Below are 19013 nucleotides of genomic sequence, written 5' to 3'. Positions count from 1 at the left end.
AGGGATTTGTCTATGATTCAAACAGAAAATTCCCCTGAGCCAAATTATAGGTGACGGAGTTCTGTGACTAGAATCCCATTTGACCCTAAAAGCAGCCATGGAAAGGCCTGATGCAGATAGAGGCCATGGCCTTGGGCAGGAGAGGGTTAACTCTTCCTCTGTGCCGTTTTCCATAATCTCTGCATCAGCAGCTGCTGCTTTAAGCCCCAGTAGGCAAAAAAGGGAGGCACAATAAAAGGGCTTTTTCCCCCCTTACCACGGCTTAAAGCTGCCAGCTAGGGGACATTCTCGATTAAGGAAATGGCACAGGAATAAAAATTAACCCCTTCTCCCCAACACCACAGCCCCAATCTATAATACTATCACCACCCTTTAGTTACACTTTAAGGCCTTAAAAAAAATTCCAGTAATGGAATTCCATCATTACATGAAGCTTATTGCAGAGAACGCCTTAGGGTTGCCAAACTCCAGGTGGGCCCTTGAGATCTCCTGGAATTACAACTGATCTCCAGGCGACAAAGGTCAATTCTCCTGGAGAAAATGGCTAGTTTAGAGGGTGGACTCTATGGCTTTATACCCTGCTGAGCTCCAGCTCTCCCCAAACCCTGCTCTTCCCAGTTTCCACTCCCTGAATCTTTAGGTATTTTCCAACCTGGAGGCAACCCTTGCCTTCCCCGTGAGTATGAATTGGAGTACTATTTTGTTTGGGATCATCACCCACCTGTCCCAAAAAATGTCCTTCCCAGGCAAAAAGGTAATCCTTTGGACAGTCTGCATGTTTTTGTCTTTTATACAGCCTGTGAAATAGGGGTTGAGGGCAGTTCTCTTACCATGTCAGAAAGATTTCACCTATAACTAACCATGTTGCATTGCATATTGGGGAAAGCATTCCGGAGTAGATGTTGCACCTCCAACAAATATGCCCCATTTTCAAAAGACAGATAGAATGTGTGTATCCTTCCTCCCGTATTTGATCTATAGCCCAACCACAGCATGGAGAGGAAGGATAGAATGGATTCGAGCCAAAATATGGCACTATAAAACCTTTCAAGTCACAGCGATGATTTAAGTGAATGGCCCAAAGGGATTATTCCTAGATTAAACAAGCAACAAAAAGAAGAGTTTTAAGAAACAAACCCCTCCATCTCCAACAGCAAAGATGCATCCAGTCAGCCCTGCATAAGCATCAATGGATATGGGACTAAAATTGTATATCCAAAAGAAAAATGTTCCTTGTAAATGGCGTTGTAAAAAATTGATAAGTTTTGGTGTCATTCCAATACTGTTTGTGATGCTCATTCTTTGCAGATTACAAAGGAAAATCTCGTGCCTCCAGTTATACAAACGCTTTCAACCCCCAAATTGGTTTTTGCCTTCAATCTCAACATGAGCATTTACTAGCAAGAGTCCAACTCAAGACCAGCTTGTGCTAAAAGGCTCCGAAAGAAGTTTGTGCCTCCGTTTCTTGCATTTGAAACTGCCCGTTGACCTGTTAAAAGTGCAAGCTGTAGAAGGACGTGGATATGCAAATGACGTTTGCGAGCCGCAAAAAATAAAGTATACAGAAGCATAGAAAACAAATAGAAATATAGCACACACACACACACACACACACACCAATCTTGTGCACAGTTGTACAGGAGTACAGGAGCAAATCCCATTCAGCTCAGTAGGATTTACTGGAGGACAAACGTGCAGAGGGTCCTGCGTGCCATCAGTTCTAAATCCCAGGATCGACCCATGTGACAATTATTCCCTCCTGTATAGTAGTTAGGATAATCACTGCCAGGGCTCATTTTGAGGGGGAATGCACAGGAACGCCGTTCCGGTAGTTCTCCAAAGAGGTCACATGTCAGGTGGCCCCACCCACCTGATTTTTGGCCATTTGGGGCCCGTTTGGGCCTGGATTGGGCCCAAAATGGCCACGATTGGGCCTAAAACAGCCAGGCAGGATTGGTCCCAAAACGGCCAGGATTGGGCCTCTTACAGGTGGTGGATCACTCTCCCGCTCAGCAGCAGCCCAATTCTGACCATTTTGGGCCCCTTTTCAGCCCCTTTTTGCCATTTTGGGCCCAATTTCGGCCCTGAATGGCCAGGATTGGGTTCAAAACAGCCAGGATAGGTGAGGTCAGGGGGTGCGGCATACGCAAATCAGTTATGCCAATGACACACTTCCGGTGGTGGCAAGAGGCGTGGCATATGCTGATGAGTTATGCTAATGAGTTATGCTAATAAGTTATGCTAATGAGTTCCTGCAGCTCTTTTTCTACAAAATGACCCCTGATCACTACTACATCTAGAGCTTTTTAAGTAGCAGCTCATTTTATAGAATAGCTACCCTGAAGTTGTTAGGAAGGGTTCTGTTTTGTTGACATTCTGCATTATGCAAAGTGGAATTACTCGGTAGACCTTTTAACACAACCACCTAAATTTGTTAGTTTTTAATAGATTTTCCATTGTTTTTATTATCATTAAGTCCAGTTTTGGAGACAAGATGGAAATGCTCTAAAAAATACATAGATGAATTAATTCCTAAGCATGCATATCTGGAAGAAAGTATCATTGAATTAAGCAGTAATGCATCTTTAATGGTGAGCAGCCAGTCACTGTTTTATATAAATAAATAAAGATCATTGCCCTGGAAAAAAGCAAAAATAATGTTCAGTTGGTCATTTGAATAAAATGTCCATAATGATAAAGAACTGGTTATCTCATAATCTGATTCAAGAAGAGGGTGTATAGAGAAAACTTTTTCTCCCCTTGTCTCTTAATAGTATAAATAATGGCATTCTATGAAATTGGTTGATTGCAGACAAAAGGAAGTACTGTATATAATTGTGTATAATTGACATAAGTAATATGCTGCTACACAATATGGTGATGGCCGCTGGCTTAGGTTGTAAAGAATTGAACTATCAACAATATTAGTTGTAAATAACTAAATGGAATCTCTGTCCAATCATAGATTGCCATTTAAAATGAAGGAGAGTGAGAACAAAGTACCCTCCAAACATGGGAAGCTACAACCTGAATGGCTTGTCTATCTAGTAATTTGTTTACTTCATTTATACCCCGCTTTTCATCCCAACAGGAACTTAAAATGGTTTACTTATTCATTACATCAGAAGTATATATAGAGTCTAATGGAAGGTTACGTGCCATTCCTTCATTTAGAGAGGGCAGAAGAGCAATGGGCAGGAGTAGGGTCTTTTCCATGGTGGCCTTGGGGATCTCTAAAAAATTGCAGCGAACACCAAATAATACACATCCTTTTCAAGTAATTAATGGGGGAGGCCAAACCAGCGAATATCGTTCTCCTCCTTTTTATCCTCATAACAACCCTGTGAGGTAGTTTAGGATGAGAGTTTGTTGGCCTAGTCACCTAGCAAGCTTCCATTAGGATTTAAACCTGTCTCTCTCAGATCCTAGTTCAACACTCTAACCACTACACCACACTAACCTTTGCGATCAGGTCTTGGTGGCTGATATTTTCTTATCTTGCGAAGTTTTATGATATTTTTGGTATTGGGTTTCAAAGGTTTACTTTGGAAAGATTTTATCACTTGGCTTTATTGCTCACCATTGTTCCTGTTGTATGTATGACCACTTTTCATTAGCCCACCAATGTGGGTAGAGGTGAAACGGAAATATTCAGACACTTAAATATATTCCATTAGTAGTTCATTACTTACCAAGTAAGTTACACCGCTAACCTAAGCAGCGTTATATCCTTCTAAATATGTTGAAGTCTATAGTTTTATAAGGGAGTATCTCTCTTTAAAATGGCACGGTAAGATTTTTAGAAGAACACCTGTACTTAACAGCATTGTGACAGGTAAATATTCAACAGGTGCTGTTTTTCTAGTTTGCAGACAATCTTCCCTTGCTGAACTTCTGTTTGCCATAGGACTGGTACAGGCAGAGAATCTAGATCAGGAAAACTCTGATCACCGTAGATATGCAAGCCCCAGGATAACTCCCCCATCTTTGATTCCTTGTGGTCATGTAAGTCAATTCCCCAGCAGCCTGAATTTATGATTCCTAAGCCATCTGTAGTAAACATACATCTTGCCTAGTCTTGATTTTCTCTAGTGGTATTTTGGGTTGCAAAATACCCCTTGGCAACTGGTGACATTGCTTAATTCCTCTAATGAGTGGGTGAATTTTCTGGACTCAGTGGCTTGGCAAGTTTTTCAGGCCGTTGTTTGTTCAAAACTAGCATTCAGGAATCTAATCTGTACTGGAAAGCTACACTTCCCATGAGCAGGATTTAATCTGAGATAGGGAGATCCGTCCAGAATCAACCGGCTGGAAAACAACAAACTTGGAACATGCAGTCAAATTAAAAAATGGAATTGCTTGATCGTTTCCCAGTGCCAGTGTCCCTGGGGAAATTAATAATATGATCTGGATTCAGGTCTTCATAATAATAATTCGGATGGGCATTGCTTTGGATAGGGTGTAGAATGAATATGGAGAATAAGCAGCATCTCATGCTTCATGTTCTTCCATCCCACCATTTTTTTCTGAAATAAAACTTTCACATCCTGCTGTAAGTGGTTGGATTGTGAATCAGCACTCTGCTGGTTTGAGTCCCACTACTGCCAAGAGCTCAGTAGGTGGCCCTGCTTAAGCCACTCCCCTCAGCCCCAGCTCCCCAGCTGTACGGTGGGGATAATAATAACACTGACTTTGTTCACTGCTCTGAGTGGGGCACTAATCTGTCCAGAAGGGTGGTATATAAGTGCAGTCATTGTGATCCTCCCCAGCCATCCTTTTATAGGCTTGATAGTACTTGGGCAAGGGAAATCAGCAGATCTGTTTGGAGTGCAAAGAACCGAGGAGCTTGAGAAACTGAGGCCTCCTTCTGCTTCACAACATGATCGTATCTAAAGCTGCACTCAGGAATGAGGTGCAATCCAAGCTGGGAAGACAGTGTGCAGTCAGGTCAGCTAGGAAAAGTGGAGACTGAGAGAGAGTACATGCTTAGGATCAGGGCTCATTTCGAGGGGGAACGCGCCGGAACGCAGTTCCAACAGTTCCCCAAAGAGGTCACATGTCAGGTGGCCCCACCCACCTGACTCTCGGCCTGTTTCAGCCTGGATTGGGGCCGAAACAGCCCAGATTGGGCCTCTGACGGGTGGTGGATCACTCTCCCACTCAGCAACGGCCCAATCCTGACCATTTTGGGCCCCTTTTTGGCCATTTTCAGCCCCTTTTGCCATTTTGGGCTCAATTTTGGCCCTGAATGGCCAGGATTGGATCCAAAACAGCCAGGATAGGTGATGTCAAGGGGCGTGTCATATGCTAATGAGTTATGTTAATGAGTTACTCCAGCTCTTTTTCTACTCAATGACCCCTGCTTAGGATTCATAGCCAATTAATGTCAAAGCCTAAAGCTCTCTCTGATGGCAGAGTCCAAGGGGGAAAAGCAGCAACATGACTGAGGCTGCATCCACACCGCAAAGATTTTCCAAATTCCTTCCATTGCCAATGCAGAGGTATGGGCAGTGGCCCTGGACCATCCACATGGTACTTTTCCTGCCTTGGGAAGGAGTCTCTCAGAATGTGACCCAACAAAAGCCACCCATGGTCTCACTTCAAAGCTTTCGCACTCAGTCAGAAGTGAACAAAAACAAATTCCTTGCAAAGATACTGTACTTCCAGATGCATAATACACCACATTTCTTGCCTTTACCATTGCCTGCACTGCAGATGGGGGCCCCTAAGTGGATTGCTGGGGCTGAAACACCAGGAGGCTCATCTGTGCCTCTTCTTCATAGTCTGTGGGGGGACACCGCAACACAGCCTTGGCTGGCTGGGCAGCTGTTCTGTCTGCAGCTGTGGGTCAAGGCCACCTCTTGACTGTATCCTGTTACTGACCCAGGCAGGACCACTAGAGATAAACAGACTGTAAGGAGTTAGCTAGTCTTTGGCCCAGAGACATTTTTATCATGGAGCTTCATGCTTCCCAAATATGCACTTGGGCTGAGTTATCTATTATGCAGCCTCGTTCTACTAAAGAGTCATCATGTGGAAAATGTGTAAGTAATTGAGCTTTGACATCAACATTTGAATTTAGAATACTGTCTGAAATCAGTAAGACCAAAAAAATTGTATAGGAAGGCGTGATTTGAGTGAACACCTCCTCTGGGGCACAAAAAAAGAATCGCCGCCCCCTTGCTGGAAAACCGCCTGCTGACATGATGAAATTTATTTTTAGTTTTATCCAATAAATTATGGAAGTCGATTCCTTTGATTCCTCGAAATTGTCAATTAGCAGTATATAGCTTTAATTCCAAGGTTCAAACACTTGCTTGTGTTTTTGTTTTGTTTTTCATAAACCACTGGAATAGCAAAAAAAAAAAAAATCCCTTAGAGGCTCAGCTTCTTCCTACAGGAAAATTATATATTAAGGCAGAAGATAAATGTTTTAGACTGTTCTGTTGGCAAGCATCAATCAGCATGTTTAAGAGAGAACTGGGAAGGGTTGTTGAAAACAAAGACTGTCACTGTTGCTATGAGGTAACATTGTCTTTATCCTACTAAGTGGGCAGGGAAAAACAAAAGTAAGACAATTTTCTGAGATACAGACTGAAAGAGCTATCCTCACCTCTCAGATTACCCTTCCTTAACTACTAGCAAAATAAAGGGGGCCCCAACTTTGTTGAACCTGTGGCCACTTCTGGTATTTTGAGAACAGGTTGCACCGCAACAACATGGGGAGGTGAAATGGTTGCCAACTCCAGGTTGGAAAATTCCTAGAGATTTGAGGTTGGAGCCTGGGGAAGGGTGCTTATAATGCCTTTGAGTTCACCTCCAAAACAGCCATTTTCTCAAAGGGAATTTATCTTTGTAGTCTGGAAGTTAGTTGTCATTCCAGGAGATCTCCAGGTCCCACCTGGAGGTAGGTTTACAAACCTAGAGGAAACAATCCCAAAATGGCTGCCATGGGTCAGATCCAATAACAAAGCTCTGGAATGTTGTACAGCATGTCAGGAGATTCTAAGCCAAGCATCCTCCTATGATGGAGGCAGCTGTTTTTGAATATGGGCTTCCAGCAGTCAGACAAGTAATACCTTCTGGGGTCTTCTGGAGTGCCTGGCATTCGAAGGAAGTGAAGTAAAGCCAGGACTGGGTTTTTGCTTTGGGAAAGAGATGCTTCAGGAAAGCAGCAACTGGGTGCCAGGGAACAAACTGGCAGGTGCTAAGGAGGCCAGGTCTCCCGCTATAGCGGGATACCTGCTGAAATTTTCCCCCAGCTCTACCAGTGCTTGACTGACCAGTGAGGGGGAAATAGATGAAAATGTGCAGGATATGATGACATCATACCAAAGCGCAACTTCATTCTGGCACCACACTAAATGCTGAGATGACACTCTAGGAGGTGCCCAAAACTGTATGGTTTAGCCATAGAGTTTAGAGTGAATCCTGGAGCATCACCCCATTGCAATGTCACTTACAGTTTGGCAACAGAAGTGGTGGTGCATGTTGGTACAATGCCAGTGCACCTGTGTCCCCCCCAACTACTCCTGGGGGGGGGGCATCCCAACAGATGCCATGCTGCCACAGGAACCATGTTGGGAACCAATGAGCTAGAACATAGACATTTTTTAAAAGGCACTTCCCAATAGTTAGATCTGTTCTTGTGTTTATATTTTTCCTCAATTCTTACCACAATTCTCAGAGCGTGAGGCTAGTCTTTCCAAAGGAAGCATGAGTAATAGTTAGATGATGGAATCTTCTCCCTGCCACTTTTCAGGCTTGTGTGTCACCAGCTACTAACTTGGCTAAATCAGTGTGGCAAAAGAAGATGCATCAAGGTTGATTCAAGGTTCTGGTATTGACCTATAAGGCCCTGTGCAGACTGGGACCAGCATATCTACGGGACGGTCTCTCCCCATATATTCCCCAGAGGACACTCCGATCAGGGGACAAACAGCTGTTGGTGGTCCCTGGCCCCAAGGAGGCCTGCCTAGCCTTGAATAGAGCCAGGGCCTTTTTGGTCCTGGCTCCCACCTGGTGGAACACTCTGTCTGCTGAAATCAGGGCCGGGCAGGACTTACTATCTTTTCACTCAGCCTGCAAGACAGAGTTGTTCTTCCAGGCATATGGCTGAGGCTGGGCTTCCGCCAGCCTGGAAAAAAGGGGTGTATAAAACCCTTCCTGTGAAGGCTGTCCGCCATCTTGTTTTAAATGTGTTGTTTTTAATGAATATGAATTTTTAATTGTATTTTTAATATTGTTATCTGCCCTGAGCCCGCTTGCGGGGAGGGCGGAATACAAATTTGAAATAAATAAATAAATAAAATCTGAACAGGGGCTTGCAGAGTTGTGGCAAAGCAGTTGTGGCATTCTTACAACAAACAACGTAGAGCACACAGACCACTGCAAAGCTGCCAAAAGTGGGCTGAGCAGTGACGAAGCATCGGGGAGGTTGAAGTGCAAGCCGAGTGATCGCTCCACCACATGCCCCAGGTAGATCCGCTGCATTCACATTCTCAGAAAAGCATTTTATTTAGTTAGGGATCACATTTGCATTCTCACTGGCTGAAAATTTCAAACACGCACACGGAGTGTCATGTCTGAGCAGGAATTTGAACACAGATATCGCTAATCCAGTGGAATAGCATTGCCCTAGGGCTGAAACAACCCAGGTTAAAATCCCTGCTCACTGTAAAATTCTTTGGGTGACCCTGGGCCAGGTGTTTTCTCTCAGACTTATTTTCCACATACTGTCATTTTGAGGATAAAGTGGGAGACGGAGAGCTATGTATGCCCCCTGAGCTCCTTAAAGGAAGGGGAAGTCCAACACTCTAACCACTACAACATACTGGTTGTCTGGCGTGGCATTTGGCTACTAATTCACCTCTGTGACCAGACTGACCTGAGGAGCGAAAATGCCAAATTACAGTCAAGATCATCCGTATGGCTATCTGCACGCTCCCCTACCCATTGCTGGAACAGTCAGGGCTGCAAACCGCTGAGGTATATCCCTTGGAGCCAAAGAGACTGGACTATCCTGGCTTCACTGAACAGTAAGCAAATAAGAAGATCTATTTGTTCGGCAGAAGCCAGTGCCAGGTGGCTCTGCCCTCTCTACCCAGGGACGCAGCAGGGACACGAGCTATTGTTTGTACCATACCAGCCAATGCAGACTCATCAGACTGGAGCAATGGTTACACCTAAGGAGTTGCAACAGTTGTCCAGGCACAACAACGCTCTGGGTTCCCAGGTCATCAGCAGTGCCATTTCATATCAAAGGAGTACAATCAGGCAAAGGCAGGAATATACACATACCATGCTTGTGATAAGTAACCAGCCAGCCAGGAGTACCTCCCGGGCCTAGCTATTTGCTGTAGGTTGTATAAGAAGCACCAACGCAATCCATCTGATTGAATGCTTCACTAGAAAGCTCACTTGCTCAGCTAACATGTAGTTCGCATACCAGCAAAGTATGTTAATATTTAACTTAGACTGGTAGACTGGAGAAATCCCTACGAGTTTGCGGCATCAGAGGAGGGCAGATGGAAGAGCTGCTGACAGCAGTCTTTTAGAACGAGGCTGCAGAAATCTGCCTAGCAGGACTTGGTGTACGTATTAAAATACAAGACTGTTGCTTAATAGCAAAACTCAAAACATTCTACCTGACAACAGGCTACAACCGAAGCTATGCTATGCAAATAGTGTTCATTCAGAGCACAATTTTTTAATTATGTGGCTCTGTATCTTCCAAAGTTAGTTTTATTCTGCCTATCAAAGGCCCCCTGGTTAAGAACTCCACACACTGCTGTTTTGTCACCTGACATCCACAGCTTGTACATCCAACATACCCCTTATTTGAAGTTACTGTCATGCTTACCTTCACCTGTGCATATTTGACCTGAGAAATTTGCTGAGGCAGTGTTGGGAAAGCTCTAGGGTCACTTTCGTGGGTATGTGCCAAAACACTCGCCCATCCTACTCTGCCACATACTGGCCTCTGCATGAACTCCTTAACCCAATGCCCTCAACATGCCGATCTGTTTGTGTAAACTAAGGCCAAGCCATACGTGTGTCATGTATGCCTGCCTGCCTACCTGCCATTAATGTGGTTTGCATTTTGTGCTAATCATAAATGTTTGCTGAGGTTGTATTCTGTACACTGCATTGATCATCTGAGAGTGCGTAAACTGCTAACATGAAATGTACTGAGCCAGTGGGGATTGTCTGTTATCTGTTGGAGGTATTTACTTTCACTTCTACAGGAAGTGTCCTTGGATGCAAGCTGCGGGCAGCGAGCAATGTATCTTTTCTCAGAGACAGAGATGATTTCATTCTGTACTATATCTAGCCTAAACTAATTTGTAACTCTTTGGGGTTTTCGCACCAGAATGTTTACGGGCGGGAAGTTTCTTTATAACTAACACTATCCTTTTTGAATAGTCACTTCTGCCAATGCATTCGTATAGATCACTTGGACTGTATAGATCTCTAATAAAAGTTACTTCGACCAATGCACCTGAGTGCTTGCTGTGAGGGACTTGGGGATCTACCTGCCAAGGACTGACAACGTGATGTTAGGAACTCTGGGATAGGAACTCTAAACTGGGTTGTTTTCTTTATATAACTGGCACATAAGATGGGAACCCCAGTTCAGATCAAGGCAGTGGCATGAAGGAAGGGGAACTTAAGCTTCTCAGCCCAACCATTTCCCCAACCTAATCAGCCCCACAAAGTTACAATTTGCCGAACTGGGAAAACATACTTGTCCAAATACAGGTATTATTTCATACCAGTTTGCACACTGACTGAAGTGAAACAGCTTAGGGGAACATAATGACTAGCAATGAAATTATGGTCACCAGCTGGAAAGCTATGGCAGGTGAGAGCATTTGAGGAAGGAGAGTGGGAAAAACAGTGTCACGCAATGCAGCTCTTCCCCACCCCGTTTTTTGGCAGCAGAGGCAAGCACAACTTAGTCCAATCCTAAGGAGAGTTATACTATACTACACTGTGGAGTTTGTGCACATTTAGTATATATGCACTCAGTACTGAATATGCATCCCACAATGGGTCGGGAAAACAGCACTAAGGAAAGCTGAAGTCTTTCCTTCCCCACCCCCACCCCCCATGCCATGGTCCTGATCCGAACTGGGCCCTGTAGCTAGATTACCAGCAGGAGACCACGAAAGGCAGGGACATGGGGACAGCCATCAGCAACCCAGGAAAGACCAGTAGTGGCATCACATCTGTCTAGGAATTGCTGGAAATGCTATGGTAAAACCATTGAGTTTCTGGTGGTTCCTGTACAGGACTGATGTCACCTCTGGTTTTTTAGAAAAGCAATGTCATGCTGTCAGCCCGACAGCCATTTAGAAAATATTTTTCTCCTGTTGCTCTGAATAGTAGTGAGAAATTCACAAGGTACTCACATAAGCGAGTCTCTGTGTCTAATTTTCCATTATGCCATCTAAGATATGAGAATAATAATCTTGTCCTGCCTTGCAGAGTTCTTGAAAGTTCTTAATGACTTTTTTGCCTCTGTTTTCTCCCTGAAGATATAGTAGAAAATGTGGCAGGACAGCTGAGTGGCTAATTGACATTGACAGAGAGGTTGTGGAGAGGCATCTGGCTGCACTGGATGAATGCAAATCTCCTGGGCCGGATGGGGTGCACCCAAGAGTGCTGAAAGAACTTTCTAGAGAACTTGCAGAACCCCTGTCCATCATCTTCAAGGCCTCCTGGAGGACTGGGGATGTGCCACAAGATTGGAGAAGAGCTAATGTTATCCCAATCTTTAAGAAAGGGAAGAAGGATGACCCAGGAAACTACAGGCCGGTCAGTCTGACTTCTGTTGCTGGGAAGATATTAAAACAGATTTTAAAGGGATCAATCTGTAAGCATCTGAAGGACCGCTCAGTGATCCGGGGAAGTCAGCATGGTTTTGTTCCTAACAGATCTTGCCAGACCAACCTGGTTTCCTTCTTTGATCGAGTGACCAGCTTACTGGATCGGGGGAACTCTGTTGACGTGATTTATCTGGATTTCAGTAAAGCTTTTGATAAGGTCCCCCATGACATTCTGATGGGCAAACTGGAAGACTGTGGACTGGACTATAGGACAGTTCGGTGGATAGGGAACTGGTTAGAGGACCGCACTCAAAGAGTGGTGGTCAATGGCGTTTCATCAGATTGGACGGAGGTGTCCAGTGGGGTGCCGCAGGGCTCGGTTTTGGGCCCAGTACTTTTAAATATTTTTATCAATGATCTGGATGAAGGAGTGGAAGGGCTGCTCATTAAATTTGCTGATGATACCAAATTGGGAGGAGTAGCAAACACCCAAGAAGATAGAATTAAAATTCAACAAGACCTGAATACTCTGTAGAAGTGGGCAGCAGTGAATAGGATGCAATTTAACAAAGACAAGTGCACAATATTACATCTGGGGCACAAAAATGGGAAGCACAAATACTGGATGGGGGATAATAATAATAATAATAACAACAACAACAACAACAACATTTGATTTATATACCGCCCTTCAGGACAACTTAATGCCCACTCAGAGCGCTTTACAAAGTGTTATTATTACCCCACAACAATCACCCTGTGAGGTGGGTGGGGCTGAGAGAGCTCCAGAGAACTGTGACTCGCCCAAGGTCACCCAGCTGGCTTCATGGAGGAGTGGGGAATCAAACCCAGCTCTCCAGATTAGAGTCCCGTGCTCTTAACCACTACACCAAACTGGATACACTTCTGGGCAGTAGTATATGTGAAAGGGATCTTGGGGTAAGAGTGGACTGTAAACTAAATATGAGCAGTCAGTGTGATGCGGTGGCAAAAAAGGCTAATTCTATCTTGGGTTGTATCAAAGGGGCCATAGCATCGAAATCGCAGGAGATGATAGCCCCTCTCTATACTGCCTTGGTCAGGCTGCACCTGGAGTATTGCGTGCAGTTCTGGAGGCCTCACTTCAAAAAGGATGTGGACAAATTTGAGAGGGTGCAGAGGAGAGCGACGAGGATGATCTGGGGTCTGGAGATTGAGCCCTACGAGGAAAGGCTGAGGGCCTTGGAAATGTTTAGTTTGAAGAAGAGGAGGTTGAGGGGGGACATGATTGCTCTGTTTAAATATTTGAAAGGCTGTCATTTGGAGGAGGGCAAGGAGCTGTTCCAGTTGGCAGCAGAGGGTAGGACCCGAAGCAATGGGCTTAAATTACAAGCACAAAGGTACCTGCTGGATATTATGAAAAACTTTTTCATGGTCAGAGTAGTTCAAAAGTGGAATCAGCTGCCTAGGGAGGTGGTGAGCTCCCCCTCACTGGCAGTTTTCAAGAAGAGGCTGGATGAATACTTGTCAGAGATGCTTTAGGCTGATCCTGCACTGGGCAGGGGGTTGGACTGGATGGTCTGTATGGCCCCTTCCAACTCTAGGATTCTATGGTTCTATGATTCTAAATGATGCTTATCTTGTACTCAAAGTGTGTTTAGCATTAAAAATGTGCTAATTGACAAGTGGTGTTATTAACAGCCAGTTACAATTAGCCTTCCCAATATTCTACCTTTTCTTTTCCTTTAAAAATGGGGTTTAACTAAGTGCTATTTACTGCAGGGTACTGGCTTTATGGAATCTCCATTCTGATGTGCCAAGAGTCACAGTGGGTTAATTCAATCTCTTGATTTTGTATAATTTGTATTGTTTTTATGGTATATTGTATTCATGCTGTTTGTTTATTTTTGGACTCTGGTCAAAAAACAATCACTACATTAATGAATCAAATTAGCATAGTTTAGTTGGAACAGTTCAACTCTTCATGTTTTAAGTTATAATCTGAAGATCTGAAACTGTGAATTGAAATTCGACCAGTGAGCATCTTGGTTGTCTTGAAAATCCTTACAAGTAAATCAGACAGGTATTGTTTTAAGGACTCTTCTGTGGTCCTCTTTGTACAAAGTTACTGATGTCTGGAGTAATCTCTAGTGCAAACAGGGAACCTTGTCAAACAATAGAGACAATTGCCTCTGTTAGCCGAACAATTCATTTTGCTTGCAGAGTACCAATCAGTCTATTTGTTACTAGCAACCTGCTAATTATTTCTGCTAATTACACGCAAAACATTCATTATCACCTAGATGTGGAAGAGGACCCCTCAGGTGCCAGTGACAAATTAATTACTGTGTTTTCCATCAGAACAGTACTTCTAGACCTTCCCTGCTATTATCTCAAAATTAAATTGGCTTAGCAGGAAGTTTCTCTCTCAAAAAGCATGGTTCACAAATGGAAAAGCAGGTTTGCAAATACAGCATTAAGTTTCTCTCTCTCATACTTTCCCAGACAGGTATTTCCTGAAGCTCTACCAGTTAGAATATTGATTTTACAAACTCTTAATACTCATAAAACAGAATGTTGTCACATTCTTTTTTAGTATGGAACTGCTATCGTAATCAGGGCACCATATCAGAATATGCTTGCAAAGAAAATAGACTGCCTTAAGTCTGTTATAATGGGAATTTAGGAAGATCCTTCCAGGTTCTACAGATTCCAGCCACTTCTCATGGAAATGAACAGGTTTTATTTACATATATACAACTTAGAGTAGGCCTTCCAAAAATCTAACTCATTGCCCACCAGAACCTCAAAGGTTGGCAAGAGGGAGCTTGAAGGGGACGTAATTCCATAACAACTGACCATCCAAAACTGTCACATTGACCGGGGAACTGATCTCTGTAGTCTGGCAAGCAGCTGTAATTCTGGGAGAACTGGCTCCACCTTGATTTTGGTAACCTTACCCACACTGTCTGAGGGCCAAGCTAGAAGTGACAAATTACACTTGAATGGCAAGTGAACAGACTCACATGTACTCTTCCCTGCACTTGCACTCCACTTGCGCTCCACGAGATCATGTGGAGCGCAAGAGAACAGGGAGGAATACATGTGAGTCTGTTCACTTGCCATTCAAGTGAAATTCATCACTTCTAGCTTGGCCCTCAAATAGCAGAAAATCTTGTACCACAGAACCCTGTTCTTGGGGTTCTGCATACTTCCATGACCCCTGAGTTCCAATATGAATTATTGCTGGAACTGTTAAAGAAACTCCTATCCAACCTCCTTAGCCCTTTTCAGATGTTCACTTTTGGCATCCCAACCATGTGTTACAGGAACATGCACTGAGTAGTCCTCTCAGTACATACAGTTGCCATTTTGTGAGAACAACATGTATGATTTTTTTTTGCTGTGACCCAGAAAGCTTTATTCTCACCAAATAATTTATTCTCTATCCTTACGTCATTAAGGTGTGTAAATACCTACATGTTAAATTGAGTTATCACTCTCTCACACAAAAAAACTTCCAGTGTTATATCCAACAATACTCTTCCAGGGAATACCAATACAGTACACTAGGAAATACGAATTGTTTTGAATAAAGAATCAGTGCTGTGGTAATTAGATTTTTCTCAGCCCACACTCAAATCCTGTGTAAACATTCTTATTTGGGCTCTGAGTGGCCTTTCAATCTGGCTTAGTTGGCCAGGAACAGATTTAAATAGGTTCAACAAAATAAACACATTTAATTAAACAAAATTGGTGGAAGTGATTTTGTTTGTCAGGGGTGGAGACTTTGTGACTTCTTGGTTTTTTTAAAGCTGACATTTCCTACATCCAATGTAGGAAAATAAGTAAGGCCCATTTATATATAAACGAACACCCCGACAACAATAACAACAAAAGTACCTTAGGATTCATCATGCTGGTTTCCTGGCTTGCTCCTGTGTTTTGTCTATCCGTGGTTCTACAACAGAGAGATGCATTTCATGGCTACAGAGAACAGAAGAGAAAATATTCAGTTTTGCATCATTTATCTTTCTGACAGGATTTGGTTTAGAAAGAGGCCATCTGTAACACTGGACAAAATCAGCTCTAGAAGCGAAGGCATTTGTATCACTCAATTATCTACTGCATTTTGAAAACCTTTGAGTGATTGCTCACTTATTTCATATTACTTTTGATTTCATATTACTTTTGATTTCATGTTAATTTTGATTTCATAACAGATGTCTTAAGGATCCTACTTTGGGATATAGATGGGCACGAACGGAAAAAAAACCGAACATGATGTTCGTTGTTCATTGCCATCCACAAACAGGGACTCACGAACAACCACGAACATGGCCCTATTCACGAACATGTTTGTGGTTGGCTGTTCGTGGGGGCCAACAGGCTCTCCTCCAGCCATCATCCAAGTTAAGATCCCTACTGCACCACTCCCAGAAACCTGACCTCAGCAGGCACCAGGAAAGGTACCAATAATAAATAATAGCTTGGCCTCAGAGCCTGGCAGCAGCCCTGGAACTTGAAGCGGTAGATCCCTATCCCACCACACACAAAGGAAAGCTCCAATGTACTCTCTCTATCAAAATGCCAACAGCAGCTGTCTCTCCCTCTCCAAAGCCAGAGCTGGGAGCCCCCCTCCCTCCTGGTCCTTGTTCCCTTGTAACAAATTTGGAGCTCCCCATTTGAAAGGAAGACCTGCCTATCAAGCTAAATTGGGCTTAGATTGGGGTTTCCAGGGCAACAGCAGGAGTTCAGACATAGTTCAGACAATCCCTGCCTAAGTTGCCAAGGGAATTGATTGCAGGTGCCAGACTGTCTGACTTGACAAACAGCAATGAACAAGGCTTGCAATGACCACCTGTTCATTTAGAATGGGGCCTGACAAACAGCTTGTTCGCAAACAGCAGATTGGGCTGTTCGTGGATTTTTTTTTTTTTTTGTATTGCTGTTCGTTCCCATCTCTACTTTGGGATAAGAAATCTCAGTAACTTATGTCACCCTAGGAGCAGGGATGAAATTAGATTAAAATGTGTTTTACAGATATTGCTGGTTGCCCTCATCTACCGTGTCCAGTGGTGGACCTACATTTTTGGGACCCTGAATCTTGAACTGTTATGGGGGCCTTTTCTCAACCAGCAACAATAGGGCAACATCCAACAAGGTCCAAAGGGCCTTGCTGCCCTTGCAAGGATCTTGAACCCAAACAGCGGAGAACGAGGTGGTGGGGTGGAGCCCTTGAAAATGAGCCACACAGTGAGCCCATTTAATAACAAACACTTTTAAAAAACTCATCGATTTTGTTGAAAAACTCACTTAAAAAAAAAGTTGCTTCAGAGCCCGTCCAGGATTAGAGGCCCCGAAGCTTAAGCTTCATTAGTTTCATAGTAAATCTGTCCCTGACTGTGCCCCCTAACCATCACCCCTTATGTCTTGGCACATTTCTTTACTGAGTAGGATTGCTTGAGCCTGGCAATCAATGGGTGGGGACATGTGGGAGCCAGTATTGCAGGCATGACGACATCACTTCTGGAGGAAACCCAGAAGTAACAGTGGGTAGCTCTAGGAATCACCAGAGTTTCTGATGATTCCTAAAGCTACCTGCTGTCACTTCCTAGTTTTCCCGGAAGTGATATCATCATGCCTGCAATGCTACTGGGTAGTTTTTTTAAGTCCCTCCCTACCTATGCTCCGTGGAATCCCTCACCCCAACTGGGGACTTGGCAACCCTAATACTTAGTATTATTTTGTAACCAAAGTACTACAGGGCATCTACAGAGTGTATTTCCCTCTGCACAGTATAAACGCTGTACTGCTTCCAAGAGCATAAAGACATACAGAGCGTTTGACAAGACTCACGTGCTCCTAGCTCTCCTTAAAAATGGCACAAGAATGTACCTTTAAGGCCCGCTCCAACTTTCATTTTGTTATCTCTTTCTTCATCACGTTTTGCTCAATGTATTGGCTAGCCCCCTTGAAAATGAGCGTGTGACTTCCAGGAACGGGCCAGGAAGTGAAAATGGCACTGGAGCCAGTCAAGCTGAGCAGTCCCTGCTGACATACAAGCCAGCAGCATCACCGGGCAACTCAGCACAGTGGGGCTGACAACGGGCATTAGCTCACCCTCTGCATCCTCCCTGGAAGAGGCAGCAGGAGGCAATTTGTGAGCTGACACCAGGTGTCATTATCGAATGCCCCTGAGGCACTGGCAGAGTTGCTGGGGCTCAGCTTGGCTTCCTCTTGGCCACCAGCATTCCTCTAGGACAGCAGCCCACTGGGAAATGTCCCTGTCAGTTCAATGGCCAGTCTGTCCCTGGTGACATCCGCAGGGTTTTTTCCTTAGAAATACAAAATGTAATCCCAGAAACGATACCACATCATACATGATGCTAGGAATCCGTGTTCAGGTTCCCGCAGTCAGCTGCAAACACCCCACTTTTGAGCAGGCCACAATGCTGGGATGGAAGGTGTACTCTTGCCCCACACCATTTCTCTAATCAGAAACATCCCCTGCTGTGGGCTGCTTACAGAACTGGGGTGAGGGGAGAGAGCTACTTGTATTTAGCATTGCCAGCTGGCCTGGAGAAAAATGTCCTGTTCATTTAACAGAGGTTTGATAGGATGTTGTTTTCCATGGGACACTATTTTACCTCCTGGTAGGGTGGCCAGCCATCAGATGCAGCATGGAGATCTCCTGGAATTACAATTAATCTCCAGACTCCAGAGATCAGTTCTCTGGAGAAAATGGCTGCATTGGAGGCTAGCCTCCATGGCATTATACCCTGCTAAAGTCATGCCCCTCCCCAAACCCTACTGTCCCCAGGCTCCAATCCCAAATCTCCAGGAATTTACTCACCCAGAGTTGGCAACCTTACCAATGTGCCATGAAAAGCAACAACAGCCCATTTCCACATATTAAGCCTCTGTTAAAGGAATATGGCATTTTTCTTCTGGCTGGTTGACAACACTGCCTGTATTGAGTCTGTCTCAGGAATGCTTTTTATAGCTCAGTTATGTAAATATCCAGCGTCAGTGTTGTTGTAGCATAGTGGCTGAATGGCAAATCAGCACTCTGCTGGTTTGAATCCCACTGCTGCCATGAGCCCAGCAGGTAGCCTTGGGTAAGCCACTCCTCTCAGCTCCAGTTTCCCAGCTGTATGGTGGGGATAATGAGTGGGGCACACTGTTATTATACTCATCTTC

General features: G+C 44.1%; 1 long non-coding RNA gene across 1 annotated transcript in view; it reads right to left on the bottom strand.

Moving 5' to 3' along the window:
- The window catches only part of LOC129337833 (uncharacterized), a 98692-nt gene that overhangs the window by 56215 nt on the left and 23464 nt on the right, over window positions 1-19013 (bottom strand). Inside the window, exon 2 of the long non-coding RNA XR_008597860.1 lies at window positions 15714-15797. This is a non-coding gene — a long non-coding RNA (uncharacterized LOC129337833). The remainder of the gene's footprint in view (window positions 1-15713; window positions 15798-19013) is intronic.

This window comes from Eublepharis macularius, chromosome 11 (genome assembly GCF_028583425.1).
Source record: "Eublepharis macularius isolate TG4126 chromosome 11, MPM_Emac_v1.0, whole genome shotgun sequence".
Classification (NCBI taxonomy): Eukaryota; Metazoa; Chordata; class Lepidosauria; order Squamata; family Eublepharidae; genus Eublepharis; species Eublepharis macularius.
This window is presented reverse-complemented; position numbering and strand designations above follow the sequence as displayed.